This window comes from Dermacentor albipictus, unplaced genomic scaffold, assembly GCF_038994185.2.
Source record: "Dermacentor albipictus isolate Rhodes 1998 colony unplaced genomic scaffold, USDA_Dalb.pri_finalv2 scaffold_15, whole genome shotgun sequence".
In the NCBI taxonomy this organism is placed as follows: domain Eukaryota; kingdom Metazoa; phylum Arthropoda; class Arachnida; order Ixodida; family Ixodidae; genus Dermacentor; species Dermacentor albipictus.
Window position 1 is genome coordinate 13113452 of NW_027225569.1, and position 10630 is coordinate 13124081.

The following is a 10630-nucleotide window of genomic DNA, read 5'->3' on the forward strand; positions in this document are numbered from 1 at the left end:
GAGTTGGCGGATGATGCTGCCGCTAGTGCTACAATTTACGGCCTCCCGCGCGTACTGAGCACCTCCATCCGAGCTATTAAATACCAACTCTACGCTCAGATGCAACCAACGTGAGTGGGGCCTCAAGTGGCGTTCTGCCAATGACGATACAGCTTTAATTCACTGGGTGCCCAGCGTCGTGCAGATTCTTGAGTTCTTCCCGCCATCCCGCTCGTTAATTCATATTCTCACAGAACACGGCCGCATCCCCTACTATTTGTACAGGTTTGGCCTTGCGCGCACCGCGCTCTGTCCATGTGGCATGCCTGCCGAAACATTTCACCATTACCTGACTGATTGTCCGTTGACGAGGGAGCTAGCGGGCCAACTGGACGGTCCCTCACGTGAGACCATTCGGGTTGCGGATTAACCGGTGCTGTTGAAAAGCGCCCGCAATCGAGCCATCCTTACCCGCATAGAACGCTTGGTCAGCGCGGCAGTGCCGGATTGCCCGCGGGATGTGCCTCCAGTGGATGCATGGTAAATGCTTTTTGGCCAAGATTCGTGGCTGAACCGCTGGGCGTTCCAGCGACTGGGACAGCCGAACGCTGCGGAGCGGCCGGGGTGGGCGCCGTGGCTGGCCCCCATGTATCCAACGACTCGGAACCCGGTACGCCCAGATTCGGTGCCTCCTCTCCTCCCCTTTCTGAAGGCACCAACTACGCAGCGTCGGCTGGGGCTCGTGGCTGACCCCATGCCCATGCATTCAGCTCCTATACGGAGCTTAACCGCATGGTCAAAGCGCTAAACGTGCGAGAACGACCGGCATTGGAGCCGTGGCTGGCTCAAAACGTCCAGCTACTACACTGTAAACGAAAATAAACCCACCTGGGAGTTTTTAACAGGTGATGTGCCTTAAAACCTCCCCTCCTCAAGTGTTTACTCCGATGTATCGGAGCAAAACAGCGCCATTCCCTCATTTCACTCCGCTGGCTAGCTGCGGGAGTATTAGGGCGACATGACGCGATTTTACTCCGCTGAAAAATCTTGTTCTCCCGTGAAACTCCGACAGGGAGTTTTAAAAAACTCCCCTCCGCCGAAGCAGGTTGGTCACGTGGCGCTTCCCATGAGGCTGTGCGCCTCGGCAGCGACCGGGCGCGTTCGGCCGAGTCGGCAGTGCTCATGGCTGACGGTTTGTTTATATCTGTGAAGTGTCGTTCCGTGACAGCGTTTCGTCAATTTGTTTCCCATATTTCCTTCCAGAAAGTGTTATAAGCATGCCTGAAGCTCACTGTATCTCAGCTTCAAGTACGTTAGCTCTGATCACTTTGCTGACAACGATGAATGCAAGAGCAACGTTTTCAAGTTCGGAAAAAGACTTAGGTATACCTCGAAGCTACTCACTGGCTCGTGATGTCGGCTCAGGTTCTGTGTTTTCGTGCTGCGTGACCTTGGCTTGTGTTCTTCAGTACGTGAAATACGACTTTTATGTCCTTTTGGGTACATGCTGACAACGTCCGGTGTAATGTTTGAAAGGACCGCGTAGCAATGGCAACAGCAGCCACTGTTCGAGCGACGATGTTCGTGCTAGTCGCAAATGAATGGCTTACCACAAGTTCGTTGCGGTGCTGTGTTGCCAATGAGAAAGACCGGAGTACAAGCAACTGTTTTTATGTATCTGTGAACGGATATTCTCGCCCGAAGAAAAACGGTAGGACATAAGTATGCGTACTGTAAATAAAGCTTTTTATTGAGCGATGTGAATCGCATTGTTATCGCGCATATAGGTTCTGGTGACGTCGTTGCTTCCGATAATGCATGAATATTACGCTCTATTTGAGACTGATTTAGACGCATGCCTGCTGGCTCCGAGTTTAAGGATTCACTCGACAGGTCAGCGATGTAGCTCCTTTTCACAACCGAGAGATATTGCTTGGACGCAGAGCAAGTGGTGCGGTGTATAAAACGTATGACTGCGCATTTTTCGGTGTTACGTCGGCGCTGCGGGTCATGCTGACACGTAATAATTTCTTGCTACACTACCACTATATCGCAAAAATTTAATTTTGCTGTGAAGCACACGCACTTACATTTTTCTTGCTTACTGTAACTAACGCACTACTTTTTGGTCGCGAACGCCGGCAGTGTGCTAAGTCGCTTCAGCACTCACAAAATGGCATGATAATTTTGAAAAATTACGTCATTAACTTTTTTCTCTCACTATTCTGAATTAACAGTTTTGTGTTAATTAAGGTATTCTGTCAATTTCAGAGAGGCAGATCTCGTATGAACGAGCATGTGAGTCATAATTCTGAAAACAGCACAGCTGCTCCCTAGGCGGTTTCGAGGCACACAGTATCGTGGCTATATATACTGGAACCGTTGCTTCTTGAGTATCGCGTATACGTGGTATGGGGAACCAGCGCTGGATAGGCGGCGCGTCGAAAAGAGTGCGTTGCACGCCGCCCTGGCGACGAAACGCGGCATATTCCAGCCACACAACCAGACGACATACACACATACGCAGCCTTATAGTTCGTATGTTTCCGTTTTCGCGCCGCTTCAAGTGGAGTTTTTGTAAAGAAGCTAGCGCCATCAAGTGAAGAAATGACGAAAGAAGCTTTTTAAGCTTTATATATTGTAGCGTTCCTAACTAGAACGGCAACAGAAATGACATCATCTAAGTGAGACGGTTGTCGTCCGCCATTTTATTCCAACTTCTTCCTCCTCACTTCTCCCCTAGCACCTTCCTTCGTCTTCTTTCATGCGTCCAGCGCAGACCGCTTCACTCTTCCGGATTTCTTTTAATTACACCTCCTCGGGTAATACTTGAATACGTTTCCAATAGCGGCGCACTCCGTTTGGCCCGAGGCTCCGGCGTACCAGACATTCTTCAATATTCCAAGCTGGCATGCAGTCTTAATAACTTGAAATGGTCCGCAATATTTTGAATTTGAGGGCACAGCTCCTTTCCTTACAAGGACATAGTCTCCAGGCTGTATGTCCGGTATCTCGCTACTGTGCCTTTTATCAAAGTTTCGCTTCATGCGGCGCCTGTAGATCTCCTGTTCTTTGACAGTTTTCCTTACTTCCGCAAGTTCGAGGTTCTCTAGGAGACCTAGCTCACGATCTGCAGGAAGTATGGGCGCTGTACCTGAAGTTACAAAATGAGGGCTGCAGCCTAAACTCGTGGTGTATGATCTGTTGTGATGCTTCACAGCGGCCTCGAGACAGCACTTCCAGCCACCGGCAAAGTCTGGATACATCTTCAGATACTGTTTGATGTCTCGTATGGCACGTTCCGCTAGGCCGTTTGCTGCCGGGTGGTATGGAGAAGAATACTTTATCATGATGCCGTGCTCCTGGGCCCACTTTGATAATTTGGCACTCCGAAAAGCCGGCCCGTTGTCGCAGACGAGCGTCTTTGTGTGTTTAAAACACTCAGCTTTGAGGAGGTCTATTACGCTGTTTGCGTCTTCTTTGCCAGCTTTAGCCGCAATCGTCCGTGTGCACTCATCTATGGAGAGCAAGAAAGCTTGCGTTCGCTTGACTCCTTCCCCCTTCTTTTTGAGCTCCGCGAAGTCCAAATGAATTACTTCAAACGGGATGCTTGAATATTCAGGGTTTGTCATAACGTCTGTCGATTGCTTGAATTTAACTTTGTTCACCTGGCAGAGGTGGCATGTGCGGATGTAATGGCTAATGTCGTTTTTCATGCCCGGCCATGTGAATCTCATGAGCAATTTCTTATAAGTGCGCCAGAAGCCATCATGTCCACCCGATTCAGGGGTGTCGTGGTATAGATGAAGAATCCTTGGAATCATAGTTGGTGGTACGTGATACCTTCCATTGATAAACTGGAGCTCTTCTGTACCTTCCCATAGCTTAATATGATTGATTGTATCTGGATTATTGCTTGATTCCTGTACAAGTAATCTTGATAGTGCGTCAGCGTCAGTGAGGAGTGGGCCAGGACGGTGCGAAATTACGAAATCAAATTGTTGCAGATAGTTCACCCATCTAGCAATGCGGCCTCTTGGCTGGGCCATGCTCAGAAGTTGAGTCAATGCTTGATGGTCCGTGAAAAGTATGAATTTGGCACCTTCCAGGTAAGTACGAAAGTACTGCACAGCTTTTAAGACGGCCAGAGCTTCCTTTTCTGTGGTACAGTAATTGATTTCGGCGGGTTTCAGGGTATAGCTGTAGTACCCCACGACGTAGTGTTTGGTTTGATCAGCTTGTTTGGATGGCTTCTGGTATAGAACTGCACCAGTAGCATAATGTGATGCGTCCGTGTTCAGCACGAAAGGCAAGGAAAAATCCGGTATTCGCAAGATGGGGTCCGACGATATTAGTTTTACAAGCTCACGGTAGACAGCTTCGCACTTCTCGTCCCAATGAAAAGGCACGTCTTTCTGAGTTAAACGTGTGAGGCACCTTGTTCTCAGTGCGTAGTCTTTGATAAACGCCCGGAAGTGTCCTGCAAGGCCAAGAAAAACGCGCAGGGAGTGCACATCATAAGGCTTTACCAGCTTGGAGATTCTCTCTACCGATTCTTGCTTGGTGCTTTTAGTCTGTCCATCAAACACCCTGCCAAGAAATACTACGGTATCTTGAAAGAACGCACTTTTCTTGAAGTGCACGTCATCGTCAAGCCTACGATGGTCACTGACCCATCGTAGGCTTGGACACGCAATGTTCTACCAGCGTGCAGACGACTGGCATCCACTCGAGTCTTGTTGATAATAGATACCGAAGCTCCACTGTCAACGAGAGCCTTCACTTCAATGCCATCTACCTTAATGGGGGCGTACAATAAGCTTGACGACACCAAATATACTGTCTCACTGAAGCTCTTTTTCTGGGGCTTGTGATGCACGGTAGACAGATTATGTGGAAGTAGGTTGCCGTGAACTGCGGTAATTGGTTCTGGCTATACCGCCCAAATAGCGGCGCATATGCAAAATCTTTGTGTCGTCGGAGTGCCACAGATTCTTGTCACAGGCGTACTCGAAAAAACACAGCCAGTAGTGTGCATTTTGCGATTTTCCTTCAAAAACATCTGGTTCAACAATACTTCGTGCTGACTGCTCTCGACTAAGCGCTTGGACGAAAGTTCTCATTATTTCGATCTGTTGTATAATGTTCCTTTGCAGTTCCATAACACTCAAGTCTAGGCTCACCTTCCCGGCAGGCGTTTCCTCTTTGAGGGTGCCACGTCGTATGGGTTCCAGAACGAGTTCGCTCAGTGTCTGCAGTTGTAGATTCACTGTCACCGATCCTGTTTGCACGAGGGCTTGGCGGCTGATTGCAGCTTGTTGCAGTACCACGTTGATCAGCGCGGTAGAACTAACTTCAAGAGGAAGGTCCGTCGCTGGCTCACCGTGCACTTGGTATCGGGTGAACACAACAGACTCTGATGACGCCTGGTCGACGAAAAACGTCACCCGCATCGCTGGTCTTCGAAAACTGTCGGCTGCGCCAAAATGTAGCGTTCCTAACTAGAACGGCAACAGAAATGACATCATCTAAGTGAGACGGTTGTCGTCCGCCATTTTATTCCAACTTCTTCCTCCTCACTTCTCCCCTAGCACCTTCCTTCGTCTTCTTTCATGCGTCCAGCGCAGACCGCTTCATATATTTTTCACAGTGCGTCGCGGCGAGCACGTGTGTTTCTTTAACGGTTGCGTCGTGTATCGATGCCATGCTTGCGTGGCTGCCTGCCTCGCAAATCTAGCAGTTATGGCTCCGGTCGTGCTGCGCTATGGTTTCGTAAGTATTAGTTGGCCTGAAGATATTCCATATTTCTCTGGCTAGACAAAAAATTCTGATGTTACTTCGCCACAGCAGTCAATGGAGAAGAAAGTTTTATCGCATCACTGACACGCGCAAGCAAAGGTTTGAGTGCTCCGCTGCTTGATCCGTAACAATCCTGGCTACATTTAGTACTAATTACATAAATTTGCCGGATGCATCTCAGCGCCGAGTCCTCATCCGCATGCGCATTTTTAAAACACATAGGTGGCTTAGTCGCGCGTGCGCTGGCACTATGCGCATACAACTCGAATTACAAGGCAGCTTCCCTCCCACATAATTCTTGGCAAAGAATGGATAATTTTTACCTTTCGTATCGTTCACTTGGTGCGGTGGCGTTGGAAGGGGCTTGGCGGTGGCATTGCGAAGGAAAAATGGTACATATGCCGGATGGTGCATGCTATTGCTCATTTTGTTTCCGACGAAATACCGACTGCAGATTCTGCTGATTGGTACTGTCTGCCATGGCTGACCGTCTTCACTATCTAATAAACCAAGGATACACGCGAAATTTGATTTAGAAACCAGCCCGATACCGCTTGACAGGGCGACAAGACGGGAGCTTACTCCGCTCGCCTGACTGCCTGGATCCAACGCCGCCTCCGTTCTTGTTCGTAGGGTTTAGATAGAAAGACGCAGAAGGATACATCCTCCCTCATCCCGACTTAGTTGTGGCACTTGTATACGCAACAGTATCGTCGGCGCCCTTTTGTTTTCCTTCGACTTTAAGGGCACGCAACGCAATTTTCGTCCGCGGGGGAGGCTGCATTGTGCACGTTCTGACCGCCAGGGCGGCGCTGCAGGCGCCGCGAAAACTCCAGCGCTGGTTCCCCATGTAGTTCAAATTTCTGCATTGGGCGTTTCTGAAATGTTTATGTGTGTTATGATATATGTGCTTTCATTCACGTGTTTCGTCGAACTTGACGCGGTCTCTTGTGCATATTTCCAAATTTGACCAGCAGCCTCTGTATGTAAAGATGTTCGCGCAAACTCACGCGATGCCTCTTTTTATAGTCCCGTTGCACCTCGAAAGAGCTCCGCCATTGCAAAGCAATAAATAAAGAAAAGAGAGAAAAAACTCCCATAATTCCATTCAAGAATTCCGCCCGCACGGAGTAAAATTTCTACTCCCATCATACGGAGCATAATAAACTCCGAACCGGGGGGTCGCTATAGGACAAGCATTATACTCCCACCTCGGAGTTATTTCAGTTTACAGTGCTATAGGACCCCGGCGTTCTCTGTTTGGCTTTCTGGCATTGACTGCTACCAGCACAATAATGGCTGCCAGATTGTGCTCAGCATGTTGCTGCTTGCACATCTGCTCCTCTGTATTTATAGACCCTACTGCATACCCTGCCTTATGCGGACATTTAACGGCGCTTTCGCGGGCTCCGGCTGGGTGCTGTGGATACTCGCGCCACTATGAGCCCTTTCGAGATACTATTGGTCACTTCTGTCTCGGGCTAAATGCAGCGGTCAGAATCCGGGTGGTCTCGGTGACCTGGCCATGTCCATTGGCTCCTTTAAAATGCGCGCGCGGCGCGCCTCCTGTCGGGGCAGCGCCGTACATTGAGAGGAGGGGGTCTTCTGTGTTTGCCGCAAGATGGCTCTGCGTGTGCGGAAAGCGCAGAAGAAATGCAGTGGAAACGCACTTCGCAACTCGTGTAATTGTGACTTCTGTACGTTACATGTTCATAATTACCGATATACACCGCAGTATAACTTTCCACGGCTCGTTTCGAAGGCAACACCGCATTCACTAGATGCGCGTTTGCACCGCTTGGAAGCATCGAACTCGTGGCTGAGTGGTAGCGTCTCCGTCTCACACTCCGGAGGCCCTGGTTCGATTCCCACCGGGCCAATCTTGGAAGTTGCTTTTTATTTATGAAGCGCCTGCCGTGATTTATCGCTCACGGTCAACGCCGCAAACGCCGACACCGACGCCGACGACACCGGCTTTTCTGCGACACGAGCTCCTTAACGCTATCGCGTTAATACGCCAAGCCCCGAGTTATGTTTCCTGGCGTGCCGCCGCTGCGGTTTTGGGTGCAGCACTCATGCAAGCACGGTGCGGACCTAGGTGCGCGCCGGGTGATTACAAACCTTGCCAACCATTCTGTTCACGTAGTTTTGCTAATTCGTTCCTTTATTTCTTTCCGTCCTCCGTCTCTTCATACCATTCCTCTTCTCCGTTTTTCTTCATTTTAGCGTTCTCCGTTACCAACAATTCTGTTCTTTGTTCTGCTCCTCACATTCCTCACTTTAGCAGCGGATTTACTTTGGCACAGGAGCAGGCATCTGCACGCCGCATTGACAATTGTTCCGTGTGTTACATATACTTTTGCTTCCTTCTGCTCTGCCATACATCTACATATCTCGGATGGAGGCTTTAGTGGGCCATTATAGCTCGCTCTTTGGGTTTTGGTGACGGTGGCTGCCCGACGCTTAGTGTTGACCGGGCAGTCATTGTCACCACTTCTAATCAGTGCTCTCAAGTCTATTTTCAGCTTTTCACGTACCGGTTTTGGAGCCAACCGGCCGATCCAGGGACATGGCCGGCTTTTTCACCATCCCTGTCATCTTACCTCTTTCCCTACAAGGGCACTCCGCATGCCGATCATCATTATTAACTTTTCACATGAGAAATCAATGAACGCTCTACGCGAGGACCCTGTGCCCTCGCTGACCTCGCCTTGGGATATTAGCTGTTACCGTACCCAACCTTTCTTTTTCCAATTGGCTTTTCTATAAAAAATTTGCGCTTCGGGCTATTGGCCCCATTTTATTTATTTTTGATTGGTTTAAGCCTGTTATTGCATCAGTAGGAACGGGCTTTTCCCTCCATTCATTTATTTTCTTTTATATGAGGGAGCAGACTTCGAAAAGGGGCGGTACACCCGCCACATGGTAATTGAATAGCGCCAGCGCAAGCTCGGCGCAACAAACAAGGCGGAAACCTCAGTCCTAGATATTTTTGTTGTTTGAAGGTGCGGTTGTAGACCGCACGGGTAAGTGCCTCGCGAGCGCTACAGTGACCACAGGACACACGGAGGCGGCCGAAGAAGCCGCAATAGCCCTAGCACTGGCCACGGTGCCTAGCGCTGCGATCATGATCAGCGACTCGCAGGCGGCAATCCGCGGCTTCGCGCGCGGTCGCGTCTCGCGGGAAGCGATCCGCATACTCCAAATTTGTGACGACGGCGGCTCGTCATCGCCCTCGCAACCCCAAAATTCTACAGTCTTCCTCCTCTGGACCCCGGCACACACCGATGTCGCGCTCGCGGGCAACGAGGCGGCCCACGCCACGGCTCGAGGACTCACACGCCGAGCCGCCGCTGATTATGTGGCCGCCTCCGCCCCCGAGAGCGGGGCATTGGATATGCCGGATCGGGACACTACAACAGAAACACAGCAACAGGAATCACAATGGGCGTGGGGCGATCGCCTGACCACGTTCAGAGATCTCACCCAACACTACAGACTCCAAAGACGCACATTCCCGCCACCACACGACAAGTTAAACAGGAATGAGGCCGTAACTTTACGCTTGCTCCAGACGCACAGCTACCCTAGCCCCGCGGTCCTACATCACTTCTACCCAGGTTTATATCCAACAGATGCCTGTAAAGCTTGCGGACAGCGAGCAACGCTGCGACATATGCTATGGGAATGTGCCGGCAACCACGGTAATGGGACCACATCCGTTCGCGACGCGTCCGTAATCGCGGCCATTACCACAGTACGGGAAGCCTCGAGCTCGCTTCTCCCCGACGCCGCCTCAGCTGCGGGTCCCGCCGGGGACCTTCTCCATCGGCGCCGCAGCCGCTGGGAGGCGGCTCTCAAAAGTTCAGAGTTGACAGACCAACTCTGGGCCGTCCGGGAAGCCAAAGATGCCGCCCGAGTCCAAGGACTTGGAGCCGCCACCTGAGGCCACCACAACGAAATTGCCGGCCATTCATTAATAAAGTTTCTTCTCTCTCTCTCTTGAAGGGGCTGAGGTAAACGCGAGAGCGGGTTCCAAAAAGGACTTTTGTACGGCGTTTTATAAGAGTGCGTGACCGGACTAAGGCGTCAAAAGCACTGCCACGTCCAGTGCACCGGACGTGGGCGTTCCTGCGGCTATGACGACTGGCCCGGGGCCCGCTGGTCGCGGTCCCGCCGCGTCTGCGGGTGCGGCGGCCGCGCTCTCGGGCGCTGGCGGCCCGGCGGGCGCGCCCGCGGGCCGCATGGACTACGCGGCCGCGTTGCGGGCGGGCCTTGTGCCCTCTGCCAGCGCGGCCCGCGCCGGACCCGGTGGTGCTGTGGCGGCGGGCGCCGAGGTGGCGGGGCCCGGCGCGCAGCACAAGCACGTTGCGTTCCTGACACCCGTGGCGACGACCCAGACGCCGGCTCGCGACGTGCTCCGGCTCCTCAAGACCAACGTGGACCCGACGGACAAGGACATTCGGGACGTCACCCTACGTCAAACGAGGTACGGGCTGACCGTGTTTACCGATAATGGGCAATCGCTCAAGAACCTCGAACAGGCCATAAGCGACAATGCAGTCACGCGCGCGGCCATCATCGTGCGTGTCGCGGAAAGGAGAAAACCTCACGTCAAGTTCTCGGGGGTCGACCCTGATGTCGGCCCCGACGAGTTTCTAAAGCTATTAAACGAACGGAACAAGGGGCTCGACTTAAATCTTGAGCAGTGCAAGGTCCGTGTCGCGTTTCGCGAAAGGGCGGGCACGCGCGCATACGTGGCTGAGGTGGACTCGGTGAGCTTCCGAAAGCTCATGTCGCGACCGCGCCTGTCGGTCGGCTGGACATCGGTGCGCGCGCGCGAAGACTTACA